The 13,450-nt window shown below is 42.8% G+C and overlaps 1 protein-coding gene across 4 annotated transcripts in view; it reads right to left on the bottom strand.

The window, feature by feature from the left end:
- kcnma1a (potassium large conductance calcium-activated channel, subfamily M, alpha member 1a) overlaps positions 1-13,450 on the bottom strand; it is a 285,057-nt gene that overhangs the window by 138,719 nt on the left and 132,888 nt on the right. The gene's annotated exons all lie outside the window — the stretch shown is intronic.

Here is a 13,450-nt window from a genome sequence, read left to right as displayed (position 1 = left end):
ACACACACACACACACACACCTTCAGTCAACAGTGACCAGCCCCTACGTCAGCCTGTATATGACCTTGTTCCATCTCCTGGGGCAAGAGCAAGGTTGCTTCACGAGGAAATAACAACAACAACACACTCCTCCCTGCTCTGAATCACTGTTTCTCAAACTGGGGTCCAGGGACCCCCCCAGGGGTCTTTGATGGGGTTCCAGGGGGTCCCCAGCGAAATATAAAAAGTTTGACCACTTTAACCCATTAAGACCTGAGGCAATTCTTAAAAATGTTTTCTAAATCCTAACAGTTTTTTTTTTTAAACTAAAAAAATGAAAATCTAGATTTTTCAAAAATAGCAGATCTACAAGCTCATAGCGCGGGACGTGTTGTGAGCTTGTAGATCTACCATTTTCAAAAGATCTTACAAATCTTCTATGGGGGTCCCACCATGGCACAAAATATTTTCAGATGGGGGGGGGGGGGGGGGGGGTCTACAGTAAAATGTATATTAATTTGGGTGTCCTTGACATGAAAAAAAGTTTGAGAACCTCTGCCCTGAATGATGCTCAAAAACTGAATTTTTGAGGCGGAGAATTATTACATTTTTCTGACATGGCAGCTGACACACAGGGAGGTACAGTTTATACAAACAACGTTCAAGAAACACCTCAACCTCTTTGGGCAGTCCCCATCATTTGTGGACGGACCTGACGCAACTTTTTTAAACGCATTTTCAGATGGGGGACTGCGGCCTAATACACATACATTTGGGGGTCATTGACATGAAAAAGTTTGAGAACCACTGGTATACAGTATAGGGGGCAGGCTCTAACCCGGATCTGAGTGAGTTAAATGTTCTACGGACACCAATATAGAGGTTTATCAGCAGTAATGAGAGTGAGCGGCAGCACCTCTTGGTCACATCTCCATTTTAGAACCCTAACAACCCGAGTACATTCGTTTCATTTCTTGCGTTACTCGCCGGGCACCTAAAATAGTGTTCCGCCACCCGCCGCTAGGGGGGGCTGTAGCCCTGCCGGCCCCATAGTTCCCACGCTACTGTGTGTGTGTGTGTGTGTGTGTGTGTGTGTGTGTGTGTGTGTGTGTGTGTGTGTGTGTGTGTGTGTGTGTGTGTGTGTGTGTGTGTGTGTGTGTGTGTGTGTGTGTGTGTGACCTCCCCCATAGAGGTAGTTTATGAATGTGTGTGCAGGCAGCAGGGAGGGGGGTCTGTCAGGAGGGAAAAGGAGGCCAGGTTGGTACATGGGTGATTGATTCAGGTCATGGCACCATTACTAAAATAAGAGTGAGTGGCGGCACGTGCAAGGCCAATACACAAATAAAACCTCCCCGTGCAGGGAAGCTAAAAATACGCCCCTTTCCATTTAAATTCCCCATTAAGCACTCTGTTAACACGGGTCATTCACAGAACGATCACAAACACTTACATTGCACTTTCTCCCAAAATGTTATGGTACAGTGGAAATAACAGACTGTAGCTCTTAACTGTTTTGAAATGTATATTCTTCAAATGCCCTTTTTGTAATCGGTTTCCTTTGGCACTTTTTAATGCTTTTAAATGTTTTGTTTATAGCGTTATGAACTGCTTGTTGAAATGTGTTATACAAATAAATAAACATAATAATCCTAAAATGTTTTGTACATCCTTTGTCGAGGTTTTATCTTGATTGTACTTCCCAACCTGCCACTGGCAAAACGCTAAGATTTTCTTTAAAACCTTGAAAAATATGTTTTCATTGTGATACCAATAAATACGAACTTAATACTACATAGTCGCCGTCAGGCAGAAACCTCTCTATTCCATATTCTAACTTTATCTGTTTTTTCGTAAATTAACGTACTACTTGATCACACTACAGCGTCACATAAAAGCATCAAAAGCAGCAGATCTAAAAGCTCGAAACGAGTGACGCGCTTCGAGCTTGTAGATCTGCTACTTTTTGACGTTTTTGAATTTGAATCCTCCTGATAAGTAAAGGTTTTGGACATTATGAGGTTTCCACCCGTCAGAGACATGATTGTTCAAACGCCGGAACACAATCTATCAATTTCATTGATCATTAAAATAAACATGCTCTGAAAATACAAGTGGCCCACCCATCTGACCATTCGGCTGCCATGTTAAGTGGTCAAGTGGGCCCTGATCCAGAAAAGGTCGAGACCCTCCGATTTAGGCCTCCTAAACACGACTACACGGCTACGCAGCTGAGATCAAAGAGAAAAACGTGTTTAAAAAAGGTGAACAGAAGTATGACATGAATCAGTTTTGTACAAGTATTATTTTCGCAAAGAGAAAAAAATGAACCATCAAAATTGTCTTTGTTCCTAGCTATGCACAAGCTACAGTGTTAGCACAGCCACAACGACACACTTCACATCACTTCTGCCTTTCAACAAGAAAACCAATTAAGAGATAAAAAAGCTGTGGTTATTCGCCGGTGTGCAGCAGGCAAAGCTGGCATTCCTTATCAGAAAAACGATTAAGGTTTGCAAAGCCAGTGGACGCCCCTGAGCTGGCATGTTCTATCCGTCTTTTAGCTCACGCGGTCATTGCTTTTAAGCTTGCCTCTCAAATATCATAGCCAAGCACAATTTGTTATGCCCAGCAACTGATAAGGAACAGCCGTTGTTTCTCAGTGTGGCGTTAAAGGAACAACACAAACCTGCCGCTCATGTTCTCCGTACGATTCAAATTCAATTCAAAGTCGAGTAAACAAAAGACCATTTGAATGCAAGGAACGTCTTGCCATTTTGTGATAAAATGTCAGTGTGCCAGGAAAAAATTCTGGTAGGCAACAGGCCGGGCAAATTATTTTGTAAATTATTTACAATATCCGACTGTCCCACATATAATACTTCCAAATTGAGAATCGACCCACATCTGAAGAAGGCTTATGTGATATCCATGTTGAGAGGTAATGACAGGGAGGTGTTTCATGTTGTTTTTCTCCATGTCTAAGAGACCTTGAGCTCCTGTTCGATGAAAGAGCTTGTTCATCTCTGTTCAAAAGTCTGTGTGTAATTATTTTTTTACACTTTTTTATTAACTATCCTCTAAGTTCACAGTTCAAGGATGCGGCCTGCACAAACCGATAACCCAAGCATTTCTATCTGCTCCTCTTACATTTGATAACACAAAGAGTTCTATCAGTGTGCAGTTATACCGCACACATCTTAATGTATTAACTTTCATTTGTAATTAACATATCGTCTCTGTCGGGTGGAAACCTCATATGTACAAAACGGTTTATACTTTTCATGATTAAAATAAAAAATAGGAAAAAAATTAGCAAAAGTACCAGATATACAAGCTCAAAGCTCGAGCTTGCAGATCTGCTACTTTTGATGCATTTATGTGACGCTGTAGTATGATCAAGTAGGGCGTTAATTTACAACAAAAAAAACTAAAAGTTAGAATATCTGACGATATTTACTATTGGATATAAGATCCACGTCAGTCCCAAGTTCCAGTTCTTAAATCAGCCATTGATTATGTTCTGGCCCACCATCTAATGAAACAAGAAAAGAAAAAAAGAAAAGCCAACCTTCGACAATTGCCGACCCCTTCCCTACAGATGACTTGATCCACGAGAACTTAGTCACATTGAATTTCTGACTCCAAGTTGGTTGAGAAGCTGTGCCAATGCTGTTCAGAAAGTCTTGCACAGTAGGCAAATTACATCGAAAAGTTGTTTTCTCATGTATTTCCTGCTGCCATCGGGGAATCGAGTGACGTGCATTAATCTAACTTCAAGTGAAGGCGGTAGCTTGAGTATGCGTTTCACGTGGCGACGTGGGGATCAGTCTTTTAATCGCTCTTACAAACTTATGAAAGATGCACGTACAGTCAAAACTATGTATTTTGTTGACTTGCCAACATCAGTTAAGTAATTTTTAGACAAGATTTCATTGGTGCATGGCCACTAACTAATAGAAATAAATTTACCTTGAGGATTAAAACCGTACTGAAGGATTTGAGAAAGCACTCGCCATCAGCAGGCCAGTGCCAGCTGGCATCAAAGTATATTACTGATCTAATGTTGATTGTTGTTTTGGATACTACTGTAGATCATTTGAGCACCGCTTTCCATGTAGGAATGTGGGTTTGACAAGGACCAAAGGAGGAACTACATGCTGTTGCATTCATTACCTGAGTGGAGAGAGACAGGAAACGGGGAGAGGGTCGGGGAGAGGGTCGGGGAGTGACACACAGCAATCGAACCCGGGACACACTGTAAGGCATCAAAGCCCACGTGGTATGTGGTTATTTTTAAGCAAACTTACCGCTCTGACTAGAAATGTATGTTAGAATTGCCAAATGTTCCGGTTGTATGCAAAAATTTGTGCTGTTGCAGACATGCCTGTCGGATCTCCCAGCAAGGTTAATATAAAATTAAATAAAAACGTACAATATTTGCCTCAGAGATGTATAATAGTGGAGTAGAACTAAAACTGGAAACACTCAAGTAAAGTAAAAGTACCTCAAAACTGTACTTAAAGGACGACTTCACCATTTTCAACCTATCTTCATATAATTGGTCCTCACTAATGCTCATTATGATATGGTATGGCCATTATACAGTAGCATGCTAACTTTCCTGGAATAGAAAGCCTGCAGTTTCTATTTGCTTGGATTCCCCATCTATGATGTCACTGGTAGGCGGGTTTCTGAACTGTCCACAACCCCCCTCTGAGAGACGGAGTGAGAAGATAAAAATGGTACCATATTATAACGAGCATTAGTGAGGACTAATTATATACAGATTAGGTTGGAAATGGGCGAAGGCGTCCTTCAAGTACAGTACTTGAGTAAATGTACTTAGTTACTTTCCACCACTGCAAGGCATTAGAGTTGCCCTGAAAGGGAGAGGCCTTCATATAAGCTGCCCTTCATCACTATAAAAGGCTGCCAAGCGTGTCTGACTGCTCAGCCATATTTCTCACCTTACCCCATTAATTAGTCATTAAGCATTAGTCATTGTTCCTTTTTTTTTTCTCCACTGCTGTCATTGATCGCGCTCCAATGATAGAGTTACAGACACACCGGCCGTCATGAATAAGATCTCAGGCACACTGCAGCCTCTTTGGCAAAGAAGCCCTTACCTTTTTTGGTGCGTGCGTGCGTGCGTGCGTGCACAGTGTATGGACAAAATACCAAATACATCGATATTGATTCATATGTGGTGTCAACGCTAACCTAAAAAAATATATATATATACACACACACACACACACACACACACACACACACACACACACACACACACACACACACACACACACACACACACACACACACACACACACACACACACACACACACACACACACACACACCTATTGTTCTACATTTTTCAAAGGATAAAATAAGGCTTAAGTGATTAAAAACACATCGATGTGTTAGCGATATATTGGCCCTGCCCAAAAATATGTATAGAGAGACCGTGAGAGACAGTGAAAGAGTAGACTGGTAAAGACGGCAATAGAGACAAACAGTTGGATGCACAGTCATAGTGTGAGAGCTGGAGAGAGCTAGTATAAAGTGGAGCAAGGAAAGAGGGCATCCCTGCTTAAAGAAGGCTCCTCTCTCTCTCTCTCTCTCTCTCTCTGCAGCACAGAGACACAGTGGCGTGGTGTGCGCCGTCCTACATTTGTTTCACTGGCGGGCACAGCGGCCAGCGGCGAGGGGAGAGAGAGAGAGAGAGAGAGGGAGAAGCAGGAAGAAATGAGGGATGAGGTATTAACAGACTGGGATGTGGGTGGTAGAGGACGCTGTGCTGTGCTGTCAGATTTTGCAAAACAAAAAAAGTGGCCAGGTCTATGAAAACAAGCCCAAAAGAAGCGACTAGGCTACACTTTGAACCTAAATACATTGGCTATTTGAAACAAGCCGATCTACAAGCTCACAACGTGCCGCAATACGACACATTGTGAGCTTGTACATCTGCTATTTTCAAAACAAAATATTGGGAAAAACATTGGGAAACATTTTAACAACACAAATCTTGTATGGGGGGTCCCTGGCTCAAAATATCTTCAGATGAGGGGGTCTGCGGACAAACACATATTAATTTGAGGGTGCTTGACATGAAAATGTTTGACAACCACTGTGTTTAAACAACATTTAGGAAGCAAGCCCAAATAAGCAACAACACTTTAAAAACAAGCCCAAATCAAAAGCAACCCGCAACAATCAATATTTACAAGCTACTTTACAGAAAAACAAGCCCAAAGCCGCTTATAATAAGCAGACACGGCAACACTGGCGCTGTGCTGTGCGCTCCGAATCAAAATAGCATCATCTTGGCAACTAAATGCCACACTGCAGAACACACAAAGAGCGCGATGTGATACGAGCCATTCATCATCATCAACGCAACTCTGCATTGAATAGAAATGAAGGGGGAAAGAATGTGAACAGACGGTCTGACGGCTAACAAAGTTAGCAACTCTATTGCCATCCATTCGTGATGACCTACTCCCACGTTAACTAGGAATGGTGGTTGCCAAGTCCATGCCTTGCACCTCTGTGCTCAACTGGGAGGCCTGCCAGTCCACGCTGGTCACACACACACACACACACACACAGCTCCTGCTAGGAAAAGCCCACCTGCAGAAGCATGGGGTAAAACAGCTATTCTAGGGGGGACCGGCTGGCTGGCTGGCCAACCAGGCGGGACCCAAGGGACAATATTTGTCTAAGTATTTTACCCCACGTGCGTGCGTGCAACTTGCTACACTGAGCCAGACATAAAAGGCTCGTCTCAGACCAGACCCCCTCACAGTTGCTTCCTCTGCGACCTGAAGGTGTTGTAGGATAGGAGGACCCATCCACCTCAGAGGCGTAGGTATAGGGGATGCAGTCGCATCAGGGCCCGGGGGTGGAGCGGGTCCCACTCCTACCAGCGGTGGTAAACAGGCTCTCTCCCTCTCTCTCTCTCTCGCTCTCCCTCTCTCTCGCTCCCACAAACACACGCTGTTAAGTTACAAAGGTAGCTAAGTACACAGTTACTAAGACAAAATGTCCTGTCCATAATAACCAGTGTAAAATGTGGTTCATTGGGAGGTAAAGGGGTCAGGGGAGACACTTTATTGTGAAGGCCCGGCCGCCCGGCGCCCGCCGGAAGGAGAGAGTTAGTGTTGCTGTGAAGTTGTTGGCACTGCAGTCGCCGGTAAAGTTGAGTTCTGAACAGTCAAAACAAGATGTATAATTACGAGTAAAGTAGTAAAGTAAAGTCAAGGTCGTAAAGGTGCCAAGTCGTCCTACCACGAATGAACAACAATGAACACTCATTTGAAGATGAAACATCCAGCACGGGTGCTTAGACTCTTCACAACAGCTATCCACACTTTGACTGTGAGGTCACGCCGCATGCAGGTGAAAAACAACGTTAATCATAAAGATGGACACATGTACGTTACATGTTACCACTGAACTGCACAGCTCTATGAGGAGACTGCTTAATCAACTTTCCCGAAGCTCTTCCAGTCAGTGTCCCAACCACAGATGCACGGACGGCGGGCACCACTACAACATAACCTGTGAGTATAGCAACCTACAGTATTTTTACCTATACAGTATTTTCATTTATTGCTTCAGCAGGTCAGCTGAGCCACGATAATGAAGAGTTAGTCTGAAGTGGACATTTTAGTGCAATGCCCTTTGATTGTTCGTTATTCTGAAGACAACGTGTTCTAACAAACTGACGATGCATTATTGAGAAATCATACGCATATGCACACAATGCACAAATTGTAACGTAGCTAATTAATCTAAGATGGCTTGACAGCGTGCCCGTTGTGTGGGGAAGATAACGTTCCCGTTCAGCGCTCACGGTGGAGGGGGGGGGGGGGGTATGCAGCGTGCACTGGAGGATCGGGGGCCAATCCTAAATAGCCTGCATTGGCTCATGGAGGCAAAAAATTATTCACACACAAACTTCTCTTTTAGTGTTTTTTTTATATAGGTCCAAAGTTTGTGCGTAGAAAGTTTTGTGCAGTTTGCAAAGAAAATCCCATGAGTAGTATTTAACAGTTTTTCATAAAATTCTAAATGGCGGAAGAACTAAGCGTCAGAGGTCAAAGGGGCAAAATTGTTCCTCGCGAGGAGACGCATATGTGTAATGGTGTTTCATGACTGTAGGTCAGACAGTATATGATTTATACCTAACTTCATAGTTGGCATTTTTCAATTGAGTGAATATAGCGCCACCCTTTGGCCAATGGTTGCGAGTTTCATTTCTCTGTAGTTTTTCATGACCCTCTACCAGACTGCCATAGTTTCGTAAAAAGCAATTGCACGGTGAGGCCAAAACTGAAAAAATATATATAAAAAGGCGGAAAAGAAGAAGAAAACTAACAAATACAATAGGGTGCCTACACACTACGTGCTTGGCCCCCTAACTAGAGGTGTGCGTAGTTGAGCCAAGTGGCAGCGTTTCAATCAGTGTTTTCAGCTCGATCCGCAGGACAAATTTGCAGACAGACAGATGGACAGACACATTACAATAGTGTCACAGTCATGCGTCACGTGACTGAACTAATTAGGACCATTAACGGGGTGACACTAATCGATGGGCGCGATCATTAACATTTCCCGAGTGACAGCGAAAAAGGTCATATGAAGAGCATCTGAATAATTTCCACAAGGAGGGAAAAGTGTGTGAGACCACTCACTCACACTCTCGCTCCGTCTCATTCTCGTGAATCACGCACGCACGCACACACACAGACACACACACAGACACACAGACACTCAAAACAAAGAGGAAAAGCAATAGTACATACACATTATGCACAAACAAGCACGCACAAATGACCAAATCAGACCTGTACTGTAACTGTACCAATCTGGGAACCCACTTGTTTTTGCCTATGGGGACACCACTTCTTTTTTTTGTGTAGGAACAGGAACTCTGTTTGGGTTCCTCCCCTTTCTTTGTCCATTTCCTCCCGGGTGCTTCTATTCCTACTATGACAACAACACTACATGCTTAGGGCAGTGGTGCTGACAGATCTACCTTGAGAGATTAGGCCTGTTCAGACCAGGGGTTCCCAAACGTTACAGCTCCATACCCATTGGAGACATTTGGTGGGTCTGCCTGGGACCAAATACATGTTAAGCCTCCTTTAATAGTGAAAAAGTGAATAGTGATCTACAAGCTTTTTTCACCCCTCACACAAACTAATTAGCTGACATATTTAATAATTTCATACTTATAATAATTTTATATACATTGTAAGGTTGAAGATCTGCTATTTTGGGAAGATGTTTGAAAATGCATGCATTTTTCAACTATAAAACCATCATGAGGATTATGAGGATTATGATTATGCGAAATAATTGTGATTATCTCAAACAATTGCGATTAGGTAATGATGCAATAATCGTGTAGATGTATAGAGTAAGAGTAGGTGGTCAGTATGTAATGTTTTTACATGTAATGTTTTACATGTAATGTTTCTTAATGCTCTTTTGGCTCGAGACCCAAAAGACCCCGGGACCCAAACTAGCCGATCTACAAGCTCACATCACGTCATCAACGTATGAAAAAAACATTTTCTGAAAATCTTTTGAAATAATAGAACATTTAAAACAGAATGTAGGAAAACAAAAATAAAGGGGTATTTACTCGCGACCCATAAAAATGGGTCCGCGACCCACATATGAGTCCTGACCCACTGTTTGGGAACACTGGTGTTCCCTGGCTGCTGCACTGAAAGTATGGTGGACTGTAACTCAAAGCCCCGTGTAGGTAGTTAAAGACCACTCAATCAGCTTGCTCTGGGCCCAGCTGCAATCCCCGTGAGAGGGTCCACACACACACACACACACACACACACACACACACACACACACACACACACACACACACACACACACACAATACTTGTGAAGACAATATTTTGATGGTAGATCTGCTATTCTTCGGTGCGCGACACCGGAACACAACTACGGTAAGTATACCGAGTAGCCGTACTCCAACCGGGTCCTCAAACCTAAAGGTAATGCTTAAATCCTAACCTCAATCTTTTCCTAAACTAAGTCTAACCCTAAACCTCCAACTCTAGTCCTTTTCAACGATAAAACCACCATTTCTCTTGCGGAAGACTCCTCACAAAGTCTATATCTCAAATTCTACTATACTTAACTCTGTGCTGACAACAGCCCATCTACGAGCTCACAACAATACAGGGCTTTTAATGTGATTATTATTATATATATGTTTTGGTTTCATGCTTACTGCTGTTGCTTCTAAAACACCTGAATTTCCTCACAGAGCTCAATAAAGGCCTGTCTGTCTAGGGATGTCAGGTTGTTCTCTCCGAGTCAGTGATGCGTCCCCATTCAGTCAGTTATTGTTGCATTAGAATCCACATTTTCACAGCTTGATCATCCAATATAAGATTTTTTTTGCTGCTTGAAACAATTGCTTTGGAGACATTGTTTCCCCATTTTGACGTGCACGCTGTCCTCTTCATACAATTCACACTTTATTATCTGTTTATATAACAGAGATATACCCCTTTTGCTCAAATCAACTATAACCACTTAAATATCCTATATCCTATATCTGTCGGGTGGAAACCTCATACCGTATGTCCAAAACTTTTCAGGATTCAAATTCCAAAAGTTGCAGATCTACAAGCTCAAAGCGCGTTGCTTTGCACCGCGTTTCAAGCTTGTGGATCTTCTACTTTTGATGCTTTTGTGAAACGCATCAAGTAGGGCGTAAATTTACAAAAAAACACAAAAAAGGTTAGAATATGGAGATAAGAGGTTTCTACCCGACAGCGATATACTCCTTTGACCAGAGTGCCCCTGGGGTCTATACGAGGGCCCCCTCTTTTTTTCCCCTCTACACGAAATATCATGTCGCGGCACGACATGCACACTCCGAGTGCAACCAAATGAAAAATGCAGGAACCGAACCGGGGAGGAAGGAATGTCAGTGGCGACTCTATAACCCTGTCAGACACCTACGGTTCAAGCGCCAGCCATACACGGCAGCGGCAGCCAGGCCGTACACATCCGCACAGCTCCCTTCATTATCCCCCTGGCAGTGACAGCTATGTTTCTATTTACCCATGTCTTACACCCTCCGCCTTCTATCCACCACCCAGCTGGATATCCTGTCAGGTTTGGGATTGCCTGACACTGAAGGAGATACAGATATGGATCACATTATAGAGGGGTGGGTGTTCTGTTTTTGTGTCATTTTATGATTTATTTTGGTATGCTGTAGGTCAGAGTAGAGAAAAAGGAATCCAAAGGCAGAGGGATTGGAGACGATATGGACAATATCAAATATCACAATATGTTTGCCAATATACCTCAATATTGATAGTATGCTTAAAACAGATCGACATGAAGTCACATACGTTTGGATTTCAGTGCAGCCTTTGACATCATAGATCATGAGCTGCTACTCATGAAACTATCGGCGTATGGATTCAAAGACGCTATTGATTTTTTGAATGGCTATTTAGTGAACACGTAGTCTCGTGTAGCCAGACAACTACTCCACAAGCTCTGCATGCTATATAGAGTCTGGAACTACACCTTAATTTATTAGTGTGTGCCAATAAAAAAAGGAAATGTGAGTACTCTGTCCTCCATTGATTTGAAATTTTGCCGGTGCTACCTTTTTAAGATTTTTTCAATTACCTACTTTCTGGGAAAACCCATTGTTGATGCGCAACCTCTTTTAATTATTTTGTATGACGTAAGCATTTGAAAATTGTGGGAGGCAACAGTCTGGCTCGCGAGAATAGTGAACAGGCAACAATGATTCAAATATTGAGACACTTAAGTGTGGGTTACATGTCGGCTTTCCGACATGTCGCCTTTCCGACGGTTACTAACCCTATACCTAACCCTAACCCTAACCCTAACCGCATGCGGAAGCCACTAGTCGGAGTAGTGAGATGTCGGAATGGAAGGAGCACCCCTTAAGTGTGGCATTCCTCAGGGAAGCTGCCTCGGCCCTCTTCTCTACTCTATTTGTATGCATCGTCAGAGAGCATTGAACACGTTAATAAGGTGTTTCAATTAGAGTTAAAGCTGGTTTCTGAATGGATCATGAAAAATAAGCTGAAGTTGAATGTCTTAAAAACTAAATGCATGGTAATAGGCTCTAAATATGCTCTCAGGACAGATAAGAAATGAAGCCTTTAACCTCTTTGCCGGGTGCTACTATTGAGTATGTTAAAGAAGTCAAACTGTTGGGTGTTTATATAAATAAAATGTTGCCACAATAAATGTGCATTTGCACACTGTGGCTATAGTCTTGAATTGGCTTTTCTGCATGTACTGTGCATGCAGCAAGCGTGCATAGTGCCACCACGGCACACAAAAAGGCATTGTGATTGGTGCAGCTTTGTTCACAAACTGCACATATAGAGACTTCCTATCAATAGCCAGCCATGCTGATGCTGTTATTGGGTTCTATTGTTTTTGCCTTTGTCATCAGTTTAGTAAGCTAAGCAACACAGCTATATGGAGCTGTAACACAGAGTCCATGCTACTAGGTCCTCTCCCTTTTTTCCCTCTACACCAAATCTCTATAGTTGAAAATAGGTCTGCTACTTTCTCCAAATGTTTGTCCCGGAATAGGGACAAACATTGAGAAAAAATTGCTAAAAAAAAAAATTGAATTTCCGTGGCACCTGCCGTAGATAGATACAGCTAGAACTGTTGGACTGTATAATTGTACTTTAACCTCGTGTTAAGCCTTCAAATTCACCCTGAGGCGCTGATCTTTACCGATTGCAGGGTCCGGGTTTTGGCGTGCCAGGACAGGACACAAACTCTATTTTGTTGCTGTCGGGCAGAAACCTCCGTATTTTAACTTTTTGCGTTTTGTTTCCCCGTAAATTAACGGCCTACTTGATCATACTACAGCGTCACACAAAAATAGCAAAAGTAGCAGATCTGCAAGTTCGAAACACGGCGCAATGCGACGTTTTGGGATTGTAGATCTGCTACTTTTGCCGTTTTTTTTTTATTTGAATCCTGAAGTCACAGTTTTGGACATACAGTATGAGGTTTCCAGCCGACAAAGACGAAAAAGTATACGACCGTATACTGAGAGCTTGTAGAGTGGTATTAATCACGTTTTCCCCATCTACAGCGTATCTCTTCTAGCCTGGAATCCAGACCATTCAGCCTGGAATCCAGACCATTCAGCCTGGAATCCAGACCGTTCAGCTGACTTCTAATCACTTTTTTAAATACTTTTCCTTACGCCACCTGTTACGTAGGCACATCCTTACTGATTGGATAGGGCTCAACTAATCACAGTAAGATAGGAAGTGGTTTGAATTTCACATTGGAAGGCTCCGATCCGCCCCGCCCACAGACCAATCGGATGCCGACCGTCCCGAACCGTTGGAAATGGCATGATTACCAGACTGAGAAGCGAGGTGATATATATATTTTTTTAAAG

Source organism: Gymnoscopelus braueri (assembly GCF_963280865.1).
Source record: "Gymnoscopelus braueri genome assembly, chromosome: 14".
NCBI classification, from domain to species: Eukaryota; Metazoa; Chordata; class Actinopteri; order Myctophiformes; family Myctophidae; genus Gymnoscopelus; species Gymnoscopelus braueri.
The sequence above is the reverse complement of the archived record's forward strand: the minus strand, read 5'-3'. Positions and strand labels throughout refer to the sequence as shown.